The following is a 23,163-nucleotide window of genomic DNA, read 5'->3' as shown; positions in this document are numbered from 1 at the left end:
ATTTTCCAGAATAAATTGCTGTAAGTTTACCTAAAATTACTCCACAAGCCCACTCAGATGAGTCATATCATCCACAGGAGACCAAATTAGATTGTCATAAATAATGTGCTTCACATTAATGTTTATTTCTCAGCATCTTATTTGAAAATGTTCTCGTGAATGAGTGACATTTTTCCTATGTACATTTGAAGCTTGTTTTATTAATTCATTTTCTACTTAAAAATCCCAAATGTTTAAATACAGATTTTTTTCCATCATCCCATCAGGGAAAAGATGGTATTTAGAGATTTCTAGCCATGTGAGATTTCTGGAATCTTTTGTAAGTTCTGGAAGTATCAATTGTGTTTAGGATTGATACCACCTTGACAAAGATTTTTTAAAAACCTATTACCAAAATCCCTATGGGTAAAAATTTGTAGAACCATGGGTATCTTTTGTTAATCCTTTGTAAATACTTGCAGTTAGAAATCTTTGTTCCAGTAGCTAACCTAAACATTGTATGTCCAAACTTCGCGAACGAAGATTTGGGAAGGGCTGTCCCCACGTGGGTGTGCCCTTCCAGCCTGTGCAGTGGATTTTAGGTGAGGCTCAGCGTGCGCAGAACTGGCCCCACCATTTAAGTCCTGAGGTTCATCTGCCACGGCCGAGCGAGCTTGGACAGTGACAGTGAAGTCCTCAGGACTAGAACCTACAGCACCCGGCATTTCCCAGGAGGTCTCCCATCCAAGTACTAATCCGGGGCTGACCCTGCTTAGCTTCCGAGATCTGACGGGATCGGATGTCAGGGAGGCATTTAACTGCCCGAGAGGCATTTAACTGCCCTAACCTAAACATTATCTGCTTGAAATCTAGTTAATCTTTTATTGTCTTGTCTCCCCACTAGACATGGGAATGTCTGGTTACCTTTCTCTTCAAAGCAACTCTTCACATTTTGTAGTTGTATCTCTTCTCCTGTGATCTTCTTTAGTTTACTTTTTTCCCTCACAGATCTTTTGTTTTATATAGCTCCCCTCTGCTCTCTCATTTGGTTTCATTCTTCTCAAATCTGGACACAACATTGCAATTGAAATCTCAGCAGTACCGAACAGAATAAATAATGACCATCCTTATCCTCCATAGGGTATGTCTGCCAAGACATCTCCAAATGATAGCTGCCTTTGTGTATCATCCTAGAAATGAGTCAGTGGTCTGTGTTCCTCTAATGCTTCAAATCCTTTTCTTCTGAATAGTTGCCCACCCTGGTTTCTCAGTTGCACTTGACTTAGCCTTAATAAATGCAGTACTTTGCATTTGCCCTTATACATTTTTTCTTGTTGACATTGCATTATTTTTTCTTTCTTTCACTGTACTAGCAAACTCTTGCAGCTTGATGTCATCTGTACGTTTTGTGTGTGTTCTCTACTCCATGACCCAACTTTATGAAAATAATTAATAGAACTGTGTTTCTGCAGGTTCTGAGCTTTAACATTCTTCCCACTTGACACAGAATTGCTGACAACTGACCTGTGTTTTAATTATGGCCCTTTATTACCAAGAGTAAGTGCTCTGCAGCATAAACAATTTCTAGCTGGCAACAAGTCTTTAGTTTATGTCATTTGTGACACCTGGTGCAATCTTTCAAGACAGTCTTCTGTATGAAAGTACATTTCATAGTCAAGCAGATTGACTTGATCAAAATCTCCATCATTAATGCGTTGTTTGTTTTGAAAAAGCATCACTGGCAGTCCAAAGACAGTAAGTCAGTTTAGAGGATCCTCAAGGGATCATACAATTGCCACATGTCTGTGTAAAATGGAGACTTGGCTTATTGAACTGCTTCTCCTATCCCATGTTCTAAAGAGACTTCACCACTTCTGTTTCCACAGCACAATGATGGAGGGAGTTAGAACAGGAAGAAATTAAAAATAGCTGTGCAAAAGTGTGTCCCTCTACCCCACCATCCTGTCTCCAAGAATGGTCAGTAGCAGTGCTTCAGTAAAATCACAAGTACAAAAGCAAACACACAGTAATGGTTGGTCTTCCTCACCTTTTTCCCCCAGATATTCTCTCAGCTTCCAATGGATCTCAAGCTTTCCTAAGCAGAGGTAATACTATTGTATAGAAAACCATTCCTGCTTTTGCACAGAGGATTTGATTGATTCATATCCACGGTCTCACATTTATCTGGACTAATTCTTTTCTCGTGTTGCTTCAATCTGTGATAGACTGATCAGAACAAAAGGTAGGATGCAGAAGTTTGACATTTTCAAAAGTAGGCAGTGTCAAATATCTTCCCTCCCTGTGATTCCTTGCTCTATGCACTCCATACTGCAGTCTCAAGCTCTGCCTATTGATCTGGCCTGGCTTGTTTAATCTGAGTACAAGGACAGCAGTAGTAATAAGGGGAATGTGAAATATTTGCCCTCTATATGGCAGCTGCACCAATAATGACACTCTCTTTCATCAAAATGCATCTGAATATTGTCATTGTAAATCTGTATTCATTGTCAAATTATTTCCTTGTTACTGTTGCTGCTTTCCTCCCACCGTTTAGCCATGCTGTAAAGGGAGTGGTTTTTGATTAGATTTTTTATGGGAACTATTTTGAACTTGTTTTTTTCTTGGTTCTAGACCTTTTTGAATAGCATGTGTCATGTATTTTGTACTGAATTTGCCGTGCAAGCTTGAACTATTTTTAAAGAATTTGTTTGCGTGTTTTTGTTGTGGTTTGGTTTGGTGTTTTGTGCTTATTTATTCCCTGGGGAATTAGCAGTGAGACGGGATGGCAAAGGCTTGTCCCTGGCTGCTCCCACCATTCCAACCACACGGGCAGAATCTTTCTTGCAGAGCTACCACCCTGTCAAAGGGAAGCTGATTGTTTTAGCACAGCTTTATGCCATCTCTGACTGATGTAGCCTAACTAAATCCTAGCATTTTACAGGTACTGCTTTACTGGTGAGGATGTGGGTGTTGGTTTTGGTTTTTTGTTTCTTCCCTTTCTGTTTTTCCCTTCAGGCTTGTAGCTCATAAACCTCTCCTAGCAAAATCTTATTATAAGGACCTGATACCCCCCCCCCCCCCCCCCCATGTTGGCTACAAAATTACTTTCAGTTATTGAATCTTATCATTTTTTTTCCTTCTTAGTTTCTGCTGAATTAGCTAATTGAACACAACCACTGAGAGGTCAAAGAAGTGTAGAGCCAGAACAAAAGGAAGGGAAGCAAAGTATGTCAGGGGAGAACAGGAGGGAGCTGCTTGCTCCTGTACCTGCTTTGGTAGCAGTAAAACTATAGGGACTCTGCAGTCTTGTCATACTGCACCCTAAAATATGTTGATTTACATGTTGGTTTTTCCAGTCACTGGAAATAATGGTCTTCCAGGGAGTAGTAAGCCACAGTGAACTTTAAGCCAATTTATTTCCGAATGAGAGCATTCCCATTGGTACATAACACGCTTTAGTTTCTGCGTGCTAATTTCATGCCTTTAGACTCCTAACATCTCAGCGGTCCCCCATGTAGATCTGTCCTAGCTATGTTACTGTTTTCATTATTTTGAATTAAAAAATAAAGGTGAATTTGCAAAATGCAAATAAAACTAGGAAAGTGCTTGAAAAGTTTGCAACTCTGACATGTCTCATCTTCCCCAGTGTCTAGCACTGTCCCTAAGCTGAACACTTAACACAGCAGTGGCAGATCTCTGCCATCACTTTTTGTAGGCAATTGCATGTTTTTGCTCAGCACAGATGTGCATTACAGCAGCTACATAGGCTATTTTGACTTGATGCCTTGCACCCTCTTTTACAGTAGCATTCCAAGGCAAGTTAATCTCGGCACAACATGACAACAGCCCTCCAAAGGCAGTGCACTCACTTCAGGTGGGTATTGTGCTCCTGCTCTGCTTCTCTGCAGAACACCCGAGTGGAAGGGGGTGGGGGCTGTGGCAGTGGGTACTGAACCATGGTGACAGATTTGACAGCTGCAGAAGCAAGAAGCTTAGGCTTTGAGACAGAGCTCTGCATCCCAGCCATCTGGGAGGCAGCTCCTTTCCCTTGGCTCTGCTGGTGGGTGTTGCCACTCTGACTGCTGGGGCATGCTTTGCTGCCTGTGAGAGTGTGCAGGCTCTTCATCTGCTATTAGGTTGCGAGTATCTGCTTGCTACCATATGGCTGCATTGAAAAGAGACAGAGAGGAGAATAAGCTGTAAAGCCACTGCAAAAATTCTGTTCAGTGCTATTCCATGATGAGAGGGCTGCTGGCTCACCCTCCTCTTCCCCCAAGTCATTAGAGTTACTGGTTTAAATACATACACCTGCATCCAATCAGCCCCTGCCATTTTCCCACTGATGCTCTGAATCCTGTATAATTCAGGGTGCTCTTACCCTCTGCTATTGGGAGCAGGAGGCTAAGGGTGGAATGAAGTGAGATGGGGTTTGCTTTGGTGGAGATGTTTTGGAAAAGTTGCCAAGCTCGCTGGGTTGATCTGGTGAGAAAGTGGGGGCTCTTTTTTCCCTCTGCAAGAGGCTAATTCCTTCACACCACAATATCAGAGAATTATGTAGCAGCATTACCAACAACAGAAAGAGGATATTTTGCAATATAATAATTGTCTATATGGCTGAAAAAGAACAAATGCTTTCCTGGCTCCCCATGGAACTAATAAAGAAAGGCAAGTTGAGAAGTCTAGGATAATTATTTAGTCATCTTAAATATTTATGAGCTACAGAATGTGTTACATGCAATTTAAGAGGGACTTGACAATTGCAGCATACATCATCTTGTTTCACGGGGGCTAAAAATACTTAATCTTACTCCTTTAAAGTAAAAATATTAATCCTAAATATGTCTTAAGCTAAGAACAAAGCTGTAAACTTGAGAGGAAGGAAAAGAAGATGTTTTGTATCATTGCAAAGGTGCAGTTTGGGGAAAACACTGCAGGAATAAAAGTTTTGTTGAGAGGATTTTATGTGAGCTTTCTGGCAGTGGTGATGGTGGCTGTGGGTGTGTAATTCTTGATATTAAACAGTTTGCTATTGGACTTCAGCAAGATCTAGTGGAATTACGTTCTGTTTAGTAGGCTGGAAAAGAGACTTTTCAACTTTGTTTTGATGGCAATAAAATCATTGCTGCAAGTCCAAAGAACTAGTTACAGTGGGATAACTTTCCCTGTGCCATCACTTGACAGTACTCTGGAGCCACAAATCCATAACACAAAGTCTCTTCTCTCACTCTCTCTGACTTTCACATGAGATTCTGTTCCATGTGTGACTTGCTGATGCATAGTCAGTAGTGGAGAAATTCACACTGAAGTACTGAGTCAATTGGCCACAGAATTCAGACATAGTGGAACCCGCTTTCTAGAACATGTTGCTTTATTTTAGGCAGTAAAAGTGGTGCTTGAACAGACTTTCTGAATTTAGGATGTTGTAATTTCTGCCTGCATCTGAATCTCCAAATTAGTAGCAGTAGTAATAATGAAACCTCAGTTACATGGCCTTATATTATGTAGAATACTTTGTTCAGTTCATTTTAGTGAGAGCTACACTGATGTGGAAGAGACCTATAATGTCTTTGTTTCTCATTTCCTCACAAATTACACAGTAGGCAAATTTGTAAGTGTGAATGGAGTTGGTCTTACATATCTTTCCCAGTTAGCAACTGTCTGTGCAATCAATGTGTTTGAAAATGTTTCAGTGATGCTGAATTTGGCAGACTACTTAAATTTTGGCTCTTAATTTTGGCAGTTGTCTTTATCCACTGTGATAGTTGAAGAGTGGTTGGGATTAGAGCTACCAGGCATTCAGGTTTCCTCAGACATATCCCACTTTTCTGCCAGGAAATTTTGTCTCAGAGAAATTCGAATGCCTTGGCATTAGGATAGGATGCATCTCTACGTGTGCACCCAGAGTAAATCCACTTGCTTTATGATACATGGGATTCAGCATGCACATATATATTGAATGTACAGAGGCATGTCCAGGAAGCCAAATGCTTTGAGCCCAGAATTGCTGAACAGATGTGCATTCGCTACTCAGTCCTACAGGACATGTGCAAGCCGTGCGTGCAGCACGAGTGCTGAGAAGCTGCCTGGAACTAGAATTCCCTGTCTGACTACACACATTCAGCACATGCACTGATTTATGCTCCAAAATCCATGGTCATGTTCCGAAGACAGTGTCTGCATTGCATCAGCTATGACATACATATTGAACAATCTGCACTGGAAATGATCACGGGGAACAAATGTTCTCCTCCCTAGCATCTAAAATACTTGATATCTTTCATGCATAATGTAAAGTGTCATATGCTATCACAGAAATGTAAGGGGTTTAGTTTGTTGGAATGAAAATATAGGCAGTGTACTATAAAGGGAAAGACATTGGTTTTGATCCAATGTAAATTGTATAGGTGGGATGAAAGTACAGTAGATTGATCATCTCAAAGCAGGAAGCCCAGAAAGTTGCTTGTGTTGCAGGTCACTTTTCACTGCTGCAAAGTGGAGGGTTTCAAACAGGGCAGTTGCTTGCGCTTATGCCTGCTGCATGCCAGCATCATGCTCACGTCTTTCTGGCTCTGGCAGCAGCAATAGTGAAATCCAAAGCTTGCTGCAAAAAAAGAGAGATAAAAATGACAAGAGAAAGGAAAACATGCTTTCCAATTAGGTAATGGCAAATAATCATACTTGTGCTTGTGGAAGGTCAGAAATGTAACAGCTGAAGGAGTCAAATAATAGACAAATTGATGATGGTAACTAAGAAAATATAAAAGGGCCGCAATCTCTCTCTCACTGATAAAGCTGTTTGAGGTGCAGTAGATCAATTTAGCCATGGCTGTTGTTAGGAAATTGCTCTTGTTTGATGTTCCACAAGCAGATCATGCAGTTTCCTAGGAAACATCTTTTTCCACTTAAAATCTAATTTTCTTACATTGCTAGAACTGATGAGTCACCCTGCCTGACTTTTGCTTACTTCCCCTTACCTATCAAAATGTACTCACCAGGTGGAAATCCAGGGATTTATTAGATCTTATCACCTGGCTCTTCAATTAACTCTTCTTGTTCCTCCCTGTTATCAGCCAGGGTGGTTGATATGACAAGACAAAGTCCTAAACTGGGGAGAATTCCCATACAGAGTAATGTTTCTGTTATGACCCACTGTGAAATGTTTTGTGTTTCTTTGCCAGGAATGTGCCATCATATTTTCATTGCTGTTTCATTATTACCTTATTCAGCTGATTTACAAATGAGCTTAAATTTAGCAATGAAAATTACGCCCAGTTAGTTCCAGAAAATAGATAAGGTTTGTTATGTATTGCAGATCATGGTTAAAATCTAAAAGTCACTTCTTGGTTGTGATGCTGAATTTTAGGTTCATGCAGTGGATAGCCCTTATGCTGAATGGAAAATTGCCAGAGAAAGGGGAAAGGCTTACTCATGGCAGTGGTCAAAGGGACAGAGGTCAAGGAATAGGTTGGCAGCCTGAGTTTTCAATGATTGGTGATATTAACTCCAGTTGCCAGATTAAAAAAAAAATTAAAAAAAATTACAGTTACCTGTTGTTTGGGTTATATATAAAATCCTTGTAGTTTGCAGATGCCTAATGAGCCCCTGTGGCTACATCATTAATAAAAGGTTGGTCCAGCAGACTACAGCTTCTATAAAAATTCTTTCTGGGCTAGAATTCTTATTCTTTTCCCATATGCAGTTGTGCCAGAATCAGTATTCCTGCTGCTTCCCAGTGCCTCTGATGCCTCAGTTGTCAGTATACTACTGATGTGCCAAACACTGGATACTAATGCTGTGAAGCTTCGGCTGCTGACAAATGGCTTTCTGTTCAAAGGGCAGTATCTCTGAAAGAGCAAGGCTCAATGTGACTCCACATCTCAATCACAGGATGGGTAAAATAATTCTCCATCTTAACTTTATAACTTAGAAAACTTTTTGGTTTAAGATTTTGGTGTATTTATTTATCATTGGATTGCATACTTGTACCTTGTATATCTATTTGTCTCTGCTAGCACATGGTCTGTTCAACTGCTGCTGCTGAGTGGGTGGCCTTATCTTATAAAGCTATGCAAAATGCTTACAAAATTTGGTGGGCTTGTCACTTGCATTGGCTTGCACTTGTTTTTGTTTATATTTCCTAAATATTACATGTTAGAAGGAATGGCAATTGTTTTCAAACAGCAGTTTCAAACTGTGGTTTGAAAGCAGTTTTACTCTACATTATTATTAGGTTATGAAGTCTGTGGAAATGGTACTTACATACCTGCGATCTTGTATATTTTTAAAAGATGTTTGCCTTTTTCTTAATTAAAAGCTTTGATTTTGGATGATGAGTTCAATTAAAAGAGGCTTTTCAAGCTACAGTTCTAGTTATTGACAGTTTTGAGGACTTAAGGGACTAGAAGACTGAGTTTCAGCAGGACTGCTTAACTTCACCTGGCACAAGCAGACACAAAGTTCAAGCCATAAACTTGTAGTTCAAAGGTTTTGTTTGTACCCAAAAGGCACATGGAGTATCAATGGAAAGATGTTACCAAAGATGTGAGCTAGAGTTCAGTGAGTGGAAGTTGTTCTGGTATATAAAGGATTAGAGGTTTGCTTTGAAATTTGCAGATGTGAAAGATGACTTTCATTCAGAGTTTGGACTCTTGGAAAATTTTGTGTGGACATATGTTGCTGGCTTGGTTTGGTTTTTGTTCGTTTGTTTTTTGTTTGCTTGGTTTTTGTTTTGTTTTTGTTTTTTAATTAATTACTGGCAACAAGTGACCAGAGAGGCAGGAGAATAATAAAAAATGTTGTCATTGTTAAATAAAGTATTTGCCAAACATAAACATTCACCCAGGTTCTGGGTGTCACCCTTGATGAGGCAAATACATTTAGCCACACTTAAGCCATTGTTTGCAGGCAGTTACATTTCTCATAAATCAGCTTTCCATGCTATGATATAATAAACTTAGTAGAGCTTTCCCATTTTTTTGAACAAGAAAATGGGTTGGACCAAAACTCTGACAACAGAATCCACTGCTTCCTAGAATGATGAAACTACTGGGAATTTAGAAGAAACTGGCTGTTGCACTCCTCTTGTATTCTGTTGGTGATGTGTAAATGCATTTGTATCTTTTCATTCTAGTATCTAGCCCTCTGTCTCGTCCTTGATAAATGATTGTGCTATACCACTGTGTGCTGCCTACATGGCACCTGGTTCGGGTGTCTGTTGCTTCAGGGACTGGTTGTATTTGGGTACAACATCAAATGCCAGTCTGGCATCTTTTATCCCACTCTGTGGCTCCTAATGGTCTAAAAGTGAAGATAGTTAAATCATAGATTTTATTTTGTTATTGCTGGAAATGCACTGGAAACCTCAGTAAAACATTCCAAAGGCTTTTTATTGACCTGTGGGTCACTAGAGTAATTCAGCCAAACCCACTGATCCACTGTAGAAATCGAGTCCCCAGATCACAATTTGATATCAGGAAGGAGAGTACAAAAAGGAGGCTAATTTGACTTGTGCAAAACTCAGCACTTCTTGGTTCTCCAGTTCATGTGAATTTTTTCTGTGTTTCGATTCACATGGGTCATCCCTGTGTGTTAAGATCAAAATGAAACTCTTGATTTTCTCTTGGTGCCTGAGAGAGAAATAATTCTTTATTTGCTTAATTTCTTATGAAACCATTTTATGAGCTTCACAATTATTGTTGCAAGACATGCAAAAGCGCCCAGCTCTGTAAGTCAGAGAATATTCATGCAATTATCAACTGATAACACACCTTAAATATGTGTGTGTCATTTATATGTATAGAACATCTAAATCCTGTTAAGCCAACAAAGTCTATTGAAGAAAATTCTCACCATTCATTCCTGTCTCTTTGTCTACTCTTTGGCAGGAAATCTTTTAACCTAATGCTAACATAACTCTTGCCATTTCTGTATAATCTTTACCTATCTCACATTTGTGTAGTGAGAAGTGATTTTTGTCCAGAGACACTCTGACCTTCTTGAAGTAAAGCTAGACTGTGCTAGTATTGCTCCTGAAGAAAAATGGGGCTATGCTCACTGTGCTAATGATATAATTATGGGGTCTCTCTTACAGGAGTAGAAGGAAGATATTAGTTATCTTAATGTGCATGAGCTTGGACTTCAATGCAAAATTTATAAAGAAGATACAAATGGATCATTTCTACTAAATAAGGTAGGTCTTGGTGAGTAATAGCCTGCAAAAATACACTCAGTAAATGTAATCTTTACAGTCACAGAAGTACTAGGGTGGTTTTTTGTTTGCATGTGGGTTTTTTGGTTTTGTTTCGACTTTACTTTGTTTTCTTTTTTTTTTTTTTTTGTCAAGTCTTTTGCTGTAATGCTGGTTTTTAATATTTGAAAGGTAGTTATTGAAATTTGATCTCTTGTTTTAGGATAGTGACAAATCACATAATGTTATTTCTACTTCCTGACCATATTATCAGAATTGTTATAATCAATGAGATGCCTTCGTAATGCTACTGGGAATTTTAATCTAGCCTCTTGGATAACAGAAAAAAACAGATGTTTTTAAAAAATTGTCAACCAGTTTCTCAATCCTGAGTGTCCAGACCTTTCCTGAAGCATTGAACTTAGAATGTTTTATGTCCTTGCTGATATATTGGTTGCACACAGAGTTTAAAATTTGCACAAAACCATTACATGAGCAAGTGTGGTCCTAATTGAGATAGGTCTTTTTCTACCTTTTTAATTAGTTCTATAAAGATCTTTAAAGGGGTTTACAAACTTAGGTTATGCAGTGTTCCAGTTGCATAAAATCTATTGCTTACCTTTTATTCATATGCACGCTTAAGAGTACTTGTCTTTGTGTGCATATGAGAATAGGTATTGATTCCTTGACAGACCATGGTAAGCAAACAAAAACCCAAAGGAAATAAGTTTTCAAGCCTTTGTGACAGGTTTTGCTTTGTTTGATGTGTTTAGAGATGAATTACTTGAGATGAAATGGAGGAACTTCAAAGAATTAGTGAGATATAAGTTTGTGCCAAGGTGAAAAAGTTCAGGTATTCTGCTAGGTTTGCCCAGGAAGTGAGCATTCTGAGCCTGCATAACAGAATGACAAATTTTTTAGTTTCAAATGGGCATTTTCAAAACTTTCTCCTTTTGAGATAGAGCAACAATATACATCAGCATTATTCTTCAAAATTTTGCTCTTTTGTTTTTGTTTTCACATTTCTTCCTTCCCTAGGAGGAGTAAAGTAGAATGAAATATGATTTCACAGGAACAACAGGTACAGTCACCATACACAGATAGTGCTGCCATAATGGTACATTGAGACTGGTACATTAAAACAACTTGGAGAATTGGAAATTACCAAAGTTGAGGATTCTCTGCGTTATGAGGACTGACTTTTCTAACCTAAATAATGTCATTTTACTAGAGTCCTTCCTACTTAAGATGTGTTTTTAAGCTGCTTAGAACGGCAATCAATTATCTTCCCTCATTTTGTTTTCATCCCATATCCTCATACTGACAGCTGTAAAATCCATCAACAAAAATAGGCTCTTGAGGCTGATGGCTCCAAAGCCTGGTACCAGAACAAAGGAGTGCAGTTTCAGATCATTGTTCCCTGGGTGAAAAAGTACGCAAAATAGGAATGAATAGTCTTGGTGTGTAGAGATCTGCTGATGGCTTATGGTGGTGAGTCTTGGGATCCTTTTTTTTGTGATCCAAGCCCAGAACAAACAAGCTGCCTGCCCTTCTGCTCATTTTTTCTAGATAGTAACTCTACTGTCCCTTTTGCTTCTGGGTATATGAGTCCTCTTTATTCTTTATAATAGAATAATAGGCAGATTTGGATGGAAAGGAACTTTAAAGATCATCTAATTCCAACTTCCTGCCATGGGCAAGGATTCCTTCTTCCACACTAGACCAGTGGAAGATGCTCAAAACCCCATCTGGCCTGGCCTTGGACACTTCCAGGGGTGGGGCAGGCACAACTACTCTGGGCAACATGTTCCAGTACTGCACCACCCTCACAGGACAGAATTTCTTCCTAATGTCTAATTTAAACTTACGCTCTTTCATTTTAAAGCCATTGCCCTTGTTCTGTCTTTACATGCCCCTGTCAAAAGTTCCTCTCCAGCCTTCATATAGACCCCCTTTAGGTACTCAGGTGCTCTAAGGTCTCTCCAAAGCTTTTTCTTCTCCAAGCTGAACAACCCCAGCTCTGTCAGCCTGTCTTCATAGCAAAGATGTTCCAGCCCTCTGATCACCTTTGTAGCCTCCTCTGGGCTTGCTTCAGTGGATCCATGTCCATCTTACCCTTGGGGCCCCAGAGCTGGATTCAGCACTCCAGGTGGGATCTCATGAGAGTGAAGGAGAAGGTGGGAATCACCTCCTTTGACCTGCTGGTCCCACTTCCTTTGATGCATCTCCAGATACATTTAGCCTAACTGTATGCAGGGGACCCATTTTCAGCTCTTCAGTGGAGAGTTTTCACTGCTTAATACCTTTCTTTCTAGTCTTACCTTGCTCCTGCAAATCTGGAGGTTTTGCTTTGATCACCCTTGTGTTGCTCCCCATGCCCTTCACCAGGTTCCAGCTCCCAGCTCTCTTCACTCTTTCCTTTTGTAAAGTGTGCCCTTTCCTCTCTACTTCCACTAACTACACTAATCATGTTTCTAATTCCCATTTCTCTGGTAAACCTCCTTCCGTGTTCTCATTCAATTACCTCCCCTAAGGAGTTCTCTCAAGTATGATCACCAGTTGTGTGTGTGATAAATATTTATTCATCTACCATATTACAAGACTGGGTCTGATTTTAGTGAACTTGGAGCTGATCAAAATAAGAGACAAAACATGAATGAATTATTATACCAAGCTATTTGCTGCTATTAACAAAGTGATTGCAATTTTTATTGTTTGGTTGCGCTTTTTTTGTTTCTTTTTCTGTCTTCTATTGTTGTTGTTGTTTTAGTTGGTTGGTTGTGAGTTTTTTCCCCAGAATATTTCTCTGTCCATATCACTTTCAGTTCCAAGTTTTATGTGGAAGACACACTTGGGGCCCCCATTTGTGTTACCAATAGTTTTAACTCTCATTCCAAGATGGGATATCTGATAAAAGACCTTCCCCTAAGGGTCTTTTCATTTCTGCTGAAAAAAAACCACAGCTGGAATTACAGTCAATGTAACTGTCAAGGTGTAACTGCTGCACCCAGGTTAAGAGTGACCTATTAGTTAATGTGGCTATAATGATATTTTTTTTCTATATTGCTTTGCAGTGAATGGATGGTCTCAGCTACAGTGCATTGCAAAGTGTGAACTGTGAAAATTGCTCATAGGTGCTTCACCATTACCTGGCTTTAGGGTGAGTGCAGTAGTTATGTACTGACTGTCCAGTATTAACAAATAATTTATTGCACAGATGAATCACCAACAAAACATCACACATCTCAGGTGCTAACTGTGCCATAGTGACAAATATAGTCAAAATCTCCAGGGCCTTCTTACTTCCCACTTTCCAACTTCATAATGTAGAGATCTTATCACAAATAGCATGACTGTGTGTCTTTCCCCTGAGCTTCCTTCCAGGCATTGGGACCTTGGTCATCCTTTTGCCCAGGAGACTTTAGAAGCTTGAGACCTTTGTTGAAGGCAGAGCACATGGAAATGAACTGCAGTGCTGCATGTGGTATGAAAATGATTTAAAATTCTGTCATTATTACCGTTTAGCATTGTGGTGGGAGCTTTCCCTTAATTACTCCCTAGAGGGAAAAACTGCTGATGCTAACGAGACTGAGGCCATCTACTAAACCCAAAGACCTTTTTTAATTCTGAAAATTAAATATTTATTGTTCACAGGAGCACTTAGTTAAAAATAAAGTTTTAAAAAGAGAGAAAGAAAAAAGTTTGTGGGGTTTAGTTCCTCCTCATGGATGTCAGTTGGCAGATACGGATGTGCATTTCTTCAAGAGACCAGATTCCCTGTTGGCAACAGCAATCGGGGAGCTGATGCAGAGAGGCTGAGGGTGTTTCAGGAGCTGAGCAGCAGTCATTTAAATGCTCATCTATACTATGCCACTTTAAAAAGACTGTAATTTTTTAAACCTCTACTGCACAGGACATTTCATGTGAACTCCACAGACTTCAGAGCATTAATTTCTCTCTGAACATCTTTGTGGTAACTTAGGCCAGCATATTCTAGCCTTTATTTTAACCTCTGCTTTCATGTCTCTTCCTATAGGATGATGAAACATTTTCTGGCTTTTCTATGCCGCTCTGTTCACACCTTCCATTTCTCTATAATGCCACATACTCTTTTTTCCCCCGTCTTCTTTAAATAGAAATGCAATGAATAACTGTCTTAACAAGGTGCATGTACTTTCCAAGTGAGAGCTGTCCTGCGGTCATTAGTGCTTAGTCTAGCAGGTGACATTTCTAGGAGTGACAAGATCTTAGTATTACTCTTAATTTTCCTTCTAATTGGGTGTACAATTTTGGGCAAGTCTCATCTGCCGGCATCTATTTCTAGTGAAGGGGAAATTCTAATTGATAGTGGTAACTTGTGGCTGAGGAACGATCTGGCACAGAGGACAAGAAGGCCCAACTATAAGAAGGGGTTAAACTGGCTGGAAGAAGGAGTGCCAGAGGCAGAGATGATTCCTTGCAAGGGTGGAAAGTTTCTCTTGGTGATGAGAGAAGAAACAGCATGAGCATTGTCTTGTGGCCACCCTGGGCTGTAAGTGCTCAGGAGGCACCACTGGGCAGCAGAGCCAGGGCTGGGTGAGGTGCCCTGTGCGATACCTCTCAGGATTGATACTGGGGCAAAAGTATACAAGGAAGCTGGTCGTAACACATCTTTTCAGGCTCCACCTTAGAACTGCTTGTTGTAGTAGGAGTCCGCACAAGGAATTATTATATTTTTTCTTTTATATTTAAGTACAAATGTGTTTTTAATTCACTTCAAGGAATACCATAAACATTTCTTAACAATTTTCTAATGTTTGTCTCTTCCATTTATAATGTTTGTTTTTCAGTATGAAGGACTGTCTTACCATATGATTTTGATGTAGTTTTACACAAGGAAAACATGAGCTTTTCTGGTGTTGATAATTCTGATGGTAAAGGATAACTGAGCAAAATAGACTGAAATAAGATTTGCACGATGAATTCAGTCTTTTTGCAAGTTAAAATAGACACTCAGTTCTGTTGGCAACTGCTTTTCTTGTACCCAAATGTTTCTGCAGATCTTTTAAAGCAGTGTAATGCTTAGCAAGCCCTTGCATGGAGAATAGACTCATCTCCTATCCTTGTAGATTTTGCCTATGCATCTGTTTTTGATTTTAGCTTTGCTATCTGAATAACAAGTCCTATGTAGATAAATCAGTTTTGTTCAAGTTTAGAAAGATTACAGTTTGGGGATTAACACAAGTGTAGGAAGGATCAGCCAAAATAAAATTCTCAGAGGCTTTGAAGAACTAGTGCAAAAGGGAAGGGGTGCCATGAAAATAGGGATATCAGCTTTGCCTCCACAAGAAAAGAGTCTATGATTTATGAAGCTATAATCACCTATTGCAAGCTGCAATCCTAAGGAAGATGAAGGTATAAATAATTTTTATTTTGTGTTGTTAGGCTGTTTCTCAAAAGCCTTCCTCCAGGGTTTACCTCAAGGGAAGAGATATACAAAGTGCCTTGTCTGTATCGAGGCCTTTCTATAAAAAGGCAATTTTGCTTTAACTAACCCTAGCCTTACTGATCCTGACACTTCCAACAACCAGGGCTTGTGTGCTGGACTTAATAGGCCTTTCTGGAAGTAGAGATAGGAAAGCTAAGCTTAATTGCTTCATTTAATTTTCATAAAGCTTGGTAATTTTCAGTGAGTGCCTTTATGTCAGCTCTCAAGCCAATTTTTAATTATTTAGCAAAACATTTAAGCACATGCTTTGATCCACCCCATTCATCAAAGTACTTCAGAACCTGCTTATGTGCCACTTAAACAGGTTGAAAGAGATGCTTAAGTATCTGATGAATAGGGAACGTTTATTAAGTCAGGACCTTAAGAGGGAGCTGCTCTAATACAGTGATTAGTGATACAGGTACTGAAAAAGTGTCCACCTCTGTCAGCATTGCAAAGACCAGAGAACAGAGTTGATTACATGGCAATGTAAATGACCCCCTCCACCTCCGTTGCCCAAGCTTTGGGCAGATTTTGCCCACAGTGTTCAGCTGGTTTGGCTCACCAATTGATTTTGCTGTGTATGTCTGTGTAATTTCAGTGTCACCAGCCTGGCGTGCCCGACACTGCAGTCTTTTGCAGAAGCAATAAGCCGTGCAGTCTGATGTAGAAACAAGTCTCCATGGAGCTAATCGCCTTTGGTTTTTTTTGCTCTAAGCACTTACTGTTTGGTTTTTTTTCTCTTGCAGTGATATTGGAGCATTGGGTTGACTCTAGCAGAGCTATTGATTGACAAACTAAAGTCATGAAGCTGTCTTATAAGCTATACTATGGGAGTAGCTGAAATCTTTCTGTCAGAGAGGCAAAAGACAAACAAGCTCAGCTGGGGTTAGAATAATTTTTACACTGATCATAGTTTGGCTTTTCAGTGTTTAAACAGTAAATGATTTTAGGAATTGTGGCCCAGGCGGTAGGTGGGGGCATAACTCTGCTTTTGTGTTATGCTGTTAATTATTAGCTCAGACCTAATTTTTTTGTGGTGTCCTGGGATTCAATGGGTGTTTTTATCAAGTAAGTGAGCTGGTTGCAGCAGGTTAAAAAAGTCGCACTAAAGGGATATACTAAATTTACCTATGCACATTGTCTGTATGCAATCCCCATAGCCAAAGCATCTCTGCAGAGAGCAGCACAAAACCAAAACTTGTATGATTGTTGCTCTGTCTGTCTTTAGCATTTTAGTTTGTTCTAGCGATTTCCTTCGGAGAACCAGAGAGTTGTCTTTGCATAACGGCTTTAAAATTCCAGAGAAATGAAGAAATTTTTTTCAATCAAAACTGCAATGAAAAAATTCATCTCACTAAGGAAACCAAGAGGTCAATGGGGTTTTGAACATAAGTAGTGCATCACCTCTGTTCAGGCAGGAGTTATGGGGTATTTTATGGGGAGACACCGGTTTTAAAGCATCTGGAGCATCCATAGAGACCTGATGAAGAATTAATAGTAAAACTTACTTTCAACAGCTTTATTTGCAGTAGGAGCAAAATCCATCCAAATCAAAAATGGGGGGGAAATAAAGAAAAATAAAAAAAACTATGTTTCCAGGATAGCAAAGAAGACCTGGCCATCCATCAGCGGGACAACTACAGCAGCTGACAAGCTGAGAAACTGCTCCGCAATCCCCAGCACACCTGTGTATGTGGAGCCACCTGTCACTGGAGTGAAAAATGTATCCTGAATTATAGAACTGCGAATTCAGCAATACTTCTGCAAGGGATCAGAGGAGTGGAATGGCCCTCATGGTAAGGTTTTGTTGCTGGAAGATTTCTCACCAAAGGGAAAAACAACCCAGAAACAACACAGAAACTAATTTTGTAATTTTTTACAGTATTAGGACCACTAGAAAACATACTACCATAGTAATGAAAAATGTCCATGCCTAAATTATTACATATAGTCTATGTACATAAAGTTGGATTGGTTGAGTTAGGTAGAAGTACTCTTACATACTGCTTTGCATCCAGCTCAGGATAATGAAGGGTGAGATGCAGGGTGGAGGGAACAAGAGGGAAATCCAAGCTTGCAGGGGGACCCAGGAGGACTCATTCCATATCCTGTACCATGGGTGGCAAGCACTTCCTAGCTCTCAAACTAATGCCACAAGTGTAATATGCTGCAGAAAAGATCAAGGCTTTATCTACAAGGGAAACCTACTGGGTAAAATGATGATTTTAGAAAAATGAGGGTACCCCAATGTTGTGAGATTGCTTGCAGAAAGTGAATTTCTGAGCAATCCAAACTGCTTCAGCTCCGTGAGAATCATGCAGATATTTCAGCTTGCAAGGACACACACCTGCTGTTTGTCCGTTAGGCGATGGTCACTCCTTGCAAGTGTTTTCATGAGAATGTCTCAACTGCCTTCCTGATCTCCGGACATGGACCTCAAAACATCGGGATGAGATAATACAAACACTGGACTTGTGAGAGATAGGCTTTTAACCAATTAGAAGTTCTAGGGTGTTGGGGTGAGACCTTTATAGCCAATAAGATGTGCCTCTAACCCTATATAAACCGTGTGCTGTCTGAAATATAGTGTCTTCACTATAAACTTCATAAGCTTGTTGGTGAAGTTCTTTCTCTCCGTGAAAGTTTGTTTACCCCAGTGGATGTGAAAACAATCCTTATTCATAGAATCATGGACTGGTTTGTGTTGGAGGGGACCTTAAGACCATGTAGTTCCACCTCTACAGGCACGGATTACTCATGCAAGTCATCTGACTGTGGGGAAAATTACTACATAAACTGATTCTACCTATTTCTTGTGCTTACGAATGCCACTGTTTGTCTAAAGGAATTGAGTGTGACTGGCAAGCCAGTTATACAGCCCAGTGTTTTCTGTCTAGTTGTGGCACGCTCCAGTGCTGCAGTGGAAAGTGAAATAAAAACAGCAGAAACTAGTTGTGGAATGGAGATTTTTCAGGTAATTGGTAGGAGGTTCAGGGATAATTGCTTGTAAAAATGGTGCAAACAAAAGATGATTGGTTCTCCTCTCAGAGGTACTCAAGTTATCAGCATATCAGGTAGCAAGGACTCAAATTAGAAGTTTAATTTCTCATTGCTGGGGTTTTGTAAACAGTCCTTTCCATAAATTTAGAAATCTCCCATCTTGAAATGGCATTGATCCCTTCTCCTGATGACTCTTAGTCATTTCATCACTTCCCAAATGATTAGAAGTCTCTTGTATTCATTTACCTCTAGTATAGTCTAGTTACTATCCTTCAGTTTACACTGTGCTGCTGTCTTCATATTTACCCCACGGTATGTTATTAAGGAATTATCATATAACATTTCAGCCTTTGGATAAATTTGACAATCAGCTCATGTAATTTCATATGAAATGTTTTGTTTGATGGCTGTTCCCACAAACAGGCATTCTGCATTTTCTTTACCTGCTCCAGTGTAAATTTACTTTTGTAACCATAACTGTCCCTAGCAAATGTTTCCAAATAAATCAATGTTCTTTTTCACACACTGTTACTGTAGGAAATGCATCTATTCTTAAAAATAACTTACTTTATTAAAATATGCTAAACTGACATTAATTTTCTCACAGGAGTATTGCTTTATAAATGGTGGGCATTTTCTTAAGACCTCCAACTGATGAGTCCAGTCCCAGATTTATATCTTGAAGCATTTATGTTTGAAGTATTTTTGCATTTATTCATCTTTGAATGGATTATTTTGTACTTTGAGCTGTTCAGTCCTACTTTTTTACTCTTGGTTATGTTGTGTGCTGCAAGGGAAAGGTTTTGTGATCTTTCTCCCTTTCTACTGGTGTTTCCTAGAAGGGACCTCTCCCATACTGCTGGATGCAAGGCATGGAAGCTAAATATTGGAATGAGAAAGGTACAGGAAAGGGAAATGTTTTAATGTTAAATGTTTTATTTATTGAAAAGTACCAATCTGAGCTAACTTAAGCTGATTATGAACTCACATATACTTTGATTCTATGTCCAACATGCACCCTGAATAAACATAATTTAAAGAACTGGAATACTTAATTGAAAAATCCATACATTTCTGTTTTGATTTTAAACATATTTCTTTTGTTTTGAAAAGAGCAATGCTTGCTTCAGTCAGAAGCATAATGGGGTCATTTGAAAATTTTGACATAACCTCAAAAGTTTGTTTAACAATGCTCTCATTTTCACAAGAAAACCACACATTTTTTCCTTTTGGGTAACCTGAAACCAAACCCAGCCAGGAAGAGAAAAACAATGGTATTTGTACAGCTTTAGCTGATATTAAACTACTCCTGTTTCTTGTGGTAATAGCTGTGCAGAGGGTTCATAGAAATCTCGCCCCTTGTGCCATATGTTCCTTTTTGTAACTCATTCTTTGCTAAGTAGAAATAAATTTCATTCTTTCTTAGAAATTTCCTGAGTGGTAGTTTTCCATGGAAACCCAAACATTTGTCAGAAACTGTGGAACCACTGAGTATAAAATGTCTCCTTCAACTCCTCTCCATTTTTAATCAACTTCAGCCAGAGCAAAGACTGCTTTTTGCACGAGTGGTGCTTATGTTGTTGTAGTTGCTGAATATTCTAGGACTTTATAATTAATCAGAAAGTCTCACTCAGAATGGAGATGTAAGCCATGGCCTGCTACAAGCTTTTTTCCTTATTATTTATTTATTTGTTTCTTTACTGTTAAGGCGCAAAATAGTGAATAGTCTTACATTTATAAATTCAAAATCTAAGTGGTTTGATAGTAATAAGGATTAAAAGGCACATGGTAAATGTTTGTAACAAGGCAAATCTGGTTTCAGTTCTTGCCTGTAACACTGATTTCCAGTGTCACTTTGGTCAGTTCAGTAAATCATTCCGAGCTTACTTCCAGTATGCTGCAATGCCAAGAGAATAGTGTTTCTTTTCTTCCACCTGTTCTGTAATTTATTACAAACTCGTTGAAGCAGGAATTGATTTTTTTTTTGTATGCCATTTTCTGTGACACTTAGCTCAACTTTGTGGAAATAATTAATTTTTCAGTTCATGATCATCCTAAGAACTAAAAAATTTGTATAAGGCTGAAATGAACAACTTTCCCCTCTGAGATATTTATTGAATTAACATGGCAAAAAAGTAAGTTTTGGTTGAATGAATTTCAAAACATTTTTTTTTAAATTCAAAATTTATGTTCAAATACACTGTAAGGAAATATAAATGAAAACAATGGTTTAATTAAGTATACATATTATTATAAGCCTGAAACCTTGAGGCAAAATTAGAAGAAGGTTTTCTGAGTAGAAAGAGATTTTCAGGGTATTTTTTCTGGCTTGCACTTCTAACTGAAGCCTATAACAATATTTTTCAGGGTGTCATTTTGGCTCCCAAGTTGGATCCAGCTGTCTCCAGCATGGTAAGTTCCTGACTTGTGAAGGGAACTGGAGATGTTCTGTTAGGAGAATATTAACCTCACCTCTTTTTAAACTCAGATGTACAGATGTAATGAGGACCCAGAGTGTGACCTGCTGATGAGATAAGGGAGTTCAGAAACCATTGCTTCAGCCTTTTTGAAAATTGCCCTTAAATTTGCTGGTGATTTCCTGTGTGTATACATGTGCATGTCCTGGCATAACTCAAAACCAGAAGTAATAAGGAAGTATTGACTTCCACCAAGGTGTCTGCTTTGCTGAGCAGATGTTTGTCAATAGATTGATGCAGTATTAGCAAGCATCTGACACCCTGTTAGGGGAGAAGTGCCTGCTGGTAGTGATTTCTCAGTGTAAACTAGCAGGCATTTCATTGCAGAAATGACTTTGGGGTAAAGTAAGGGAGCATATGTGATTATTTGATATCAGAGGGACTTCAGTTATTTAAAAGACATTTTAAAAAGTGCATCACTTGTAGCATTTTAGTTCATATTAGTGGATTCTGTCCATGCTTGATTTAGGATATGTTGGCTTTTAACCCATTAATATATTCCTTTATGCCAGAAATGCAACAAGCCAGTTGCACCATTAATACCAAAACTATTCAAGGGATGTAAAAGCTAGTATTGCAGTAGTAATGTCTCCTCCACTGGGCTGCACAAGTTGATGTGACCCACATTCAGGCAAAGACATGACCAAAACACTCAAAGAGTGAATATAGCTCCAATTAAAGTCAAGGGTCTGCAGGTCCAGTTGCTCTGAATAAATGTAATTCCATAAAAAATAAAAAAAGTTGGCATTGTGTCAGTTTATGCATGTTGACCGTACAGGCTTGGCTCACTTAAAACCTGTGGTTAAAATATGGATGTGGATGTTTTCAGAGAATGGCCCTGCAGCATACTTGGCAAGTGGATAGATAGATAATACCCTGATACAGAAATACTTCTTGGACATGCTTAAATCCTGTTACTAATGAAACTAATTTCACACTTACATCCATGGGAGGCAGTCTCTGTCTGAGCATCCACATTCATTTCTGAGTATCACAGTTTTATTTCTCTTTTATTACTGTGTTCAGGGAGATGTGTTTCAAAATGTGTATTTTCCCTGTTGTTCCAAAGGAGAGTGTTATCTGTGTGTGCATGAATGAGACGACATTCATGGCCTTGTATGACTCTTTCTAGTGCATCTGTTAATGGTTGCTGATGTGCTGCAGCCTCACACACTTAACTGCTAAGGAAATTGTTCAGGGTTTATGTGCAGAAACATGTTAGAGAGTAGTGTCTGGCTTCTGATGTGCCAAAAATACCCCTTCAGAAACAGTTCAGTGGTAAAGTCACAAGTTAGAATTGTTTATCATCATCAACAGACTGAACTAACAGCTTTTGTCATAAGAAATGTTAAGATTGAATAAGAATGTAGGGGAGGAAAAGCTTTTACCATTGGGATTACATGTGTGCGTAGCAAGTGTGTTAAACAGCATTTCTCTTCATATAGTATGACATCCAGGTATGGGGAATATCCAGAAGACTTGTTAACTACACACTGGTCTGGAGTCTTCAGGAATTGGTATGGTTGGAAGAGAACGCAGACCTTGCTGAAATACAGCATGATCTAAACCTCTTCTGGTTGTTTTAAAGCAGGGCTCCGATGACATGCAGTCAGTATAAGATTTCAGTCCACCCCCAGTAGAAACTGGGTGTGTTAGATCATCAGTTCTGGAGAAATCTCAACTGGGTCATTGCATTTCTCAAGCCCTTTGGAGTTCTTCTTCCCTTTTTTTCCTGGGGAAAATCCTGTTTCATTTGTGTATGGGATTTTTCAGGCTCATTTTTGTCTGTCACATTATGTAGCTGTGTTTTCTTTTGCCATGGACAAGGCTGTATAGCTGTGACATGTATAAATTGTTTATTATGTTGCTACAGTATGAGAGAAAAAAATGTACCTGGGAAGAAATAGATCTATTGCAATCCTATGACTGCATCATTTATATTTTGCTATCAACTCTACCTTTTCTGGGATTTATTTCACAATATCCTGTTCAACTTTCAGGACCAGCCAGTCTTGTAATATAATTAAAATTTACCTTTCAGTACTTATACA

Source organism: Pithys albifrons, chromosome 7 (assembly GCF_047495875.1).
Source record: "Pithys albifrons albifrons isolate INPA30051 chromosome 7, PitAlb_v1, whole genome shotgun sequence".
NCBI lineage: Eukaryota > Metazoa > Chordata > Aves > Passeriformes > Thamnophilidae > Pithys > Pithys albifrons.
Note: the sequence above shows the minus strand (reverse complement) of the source record.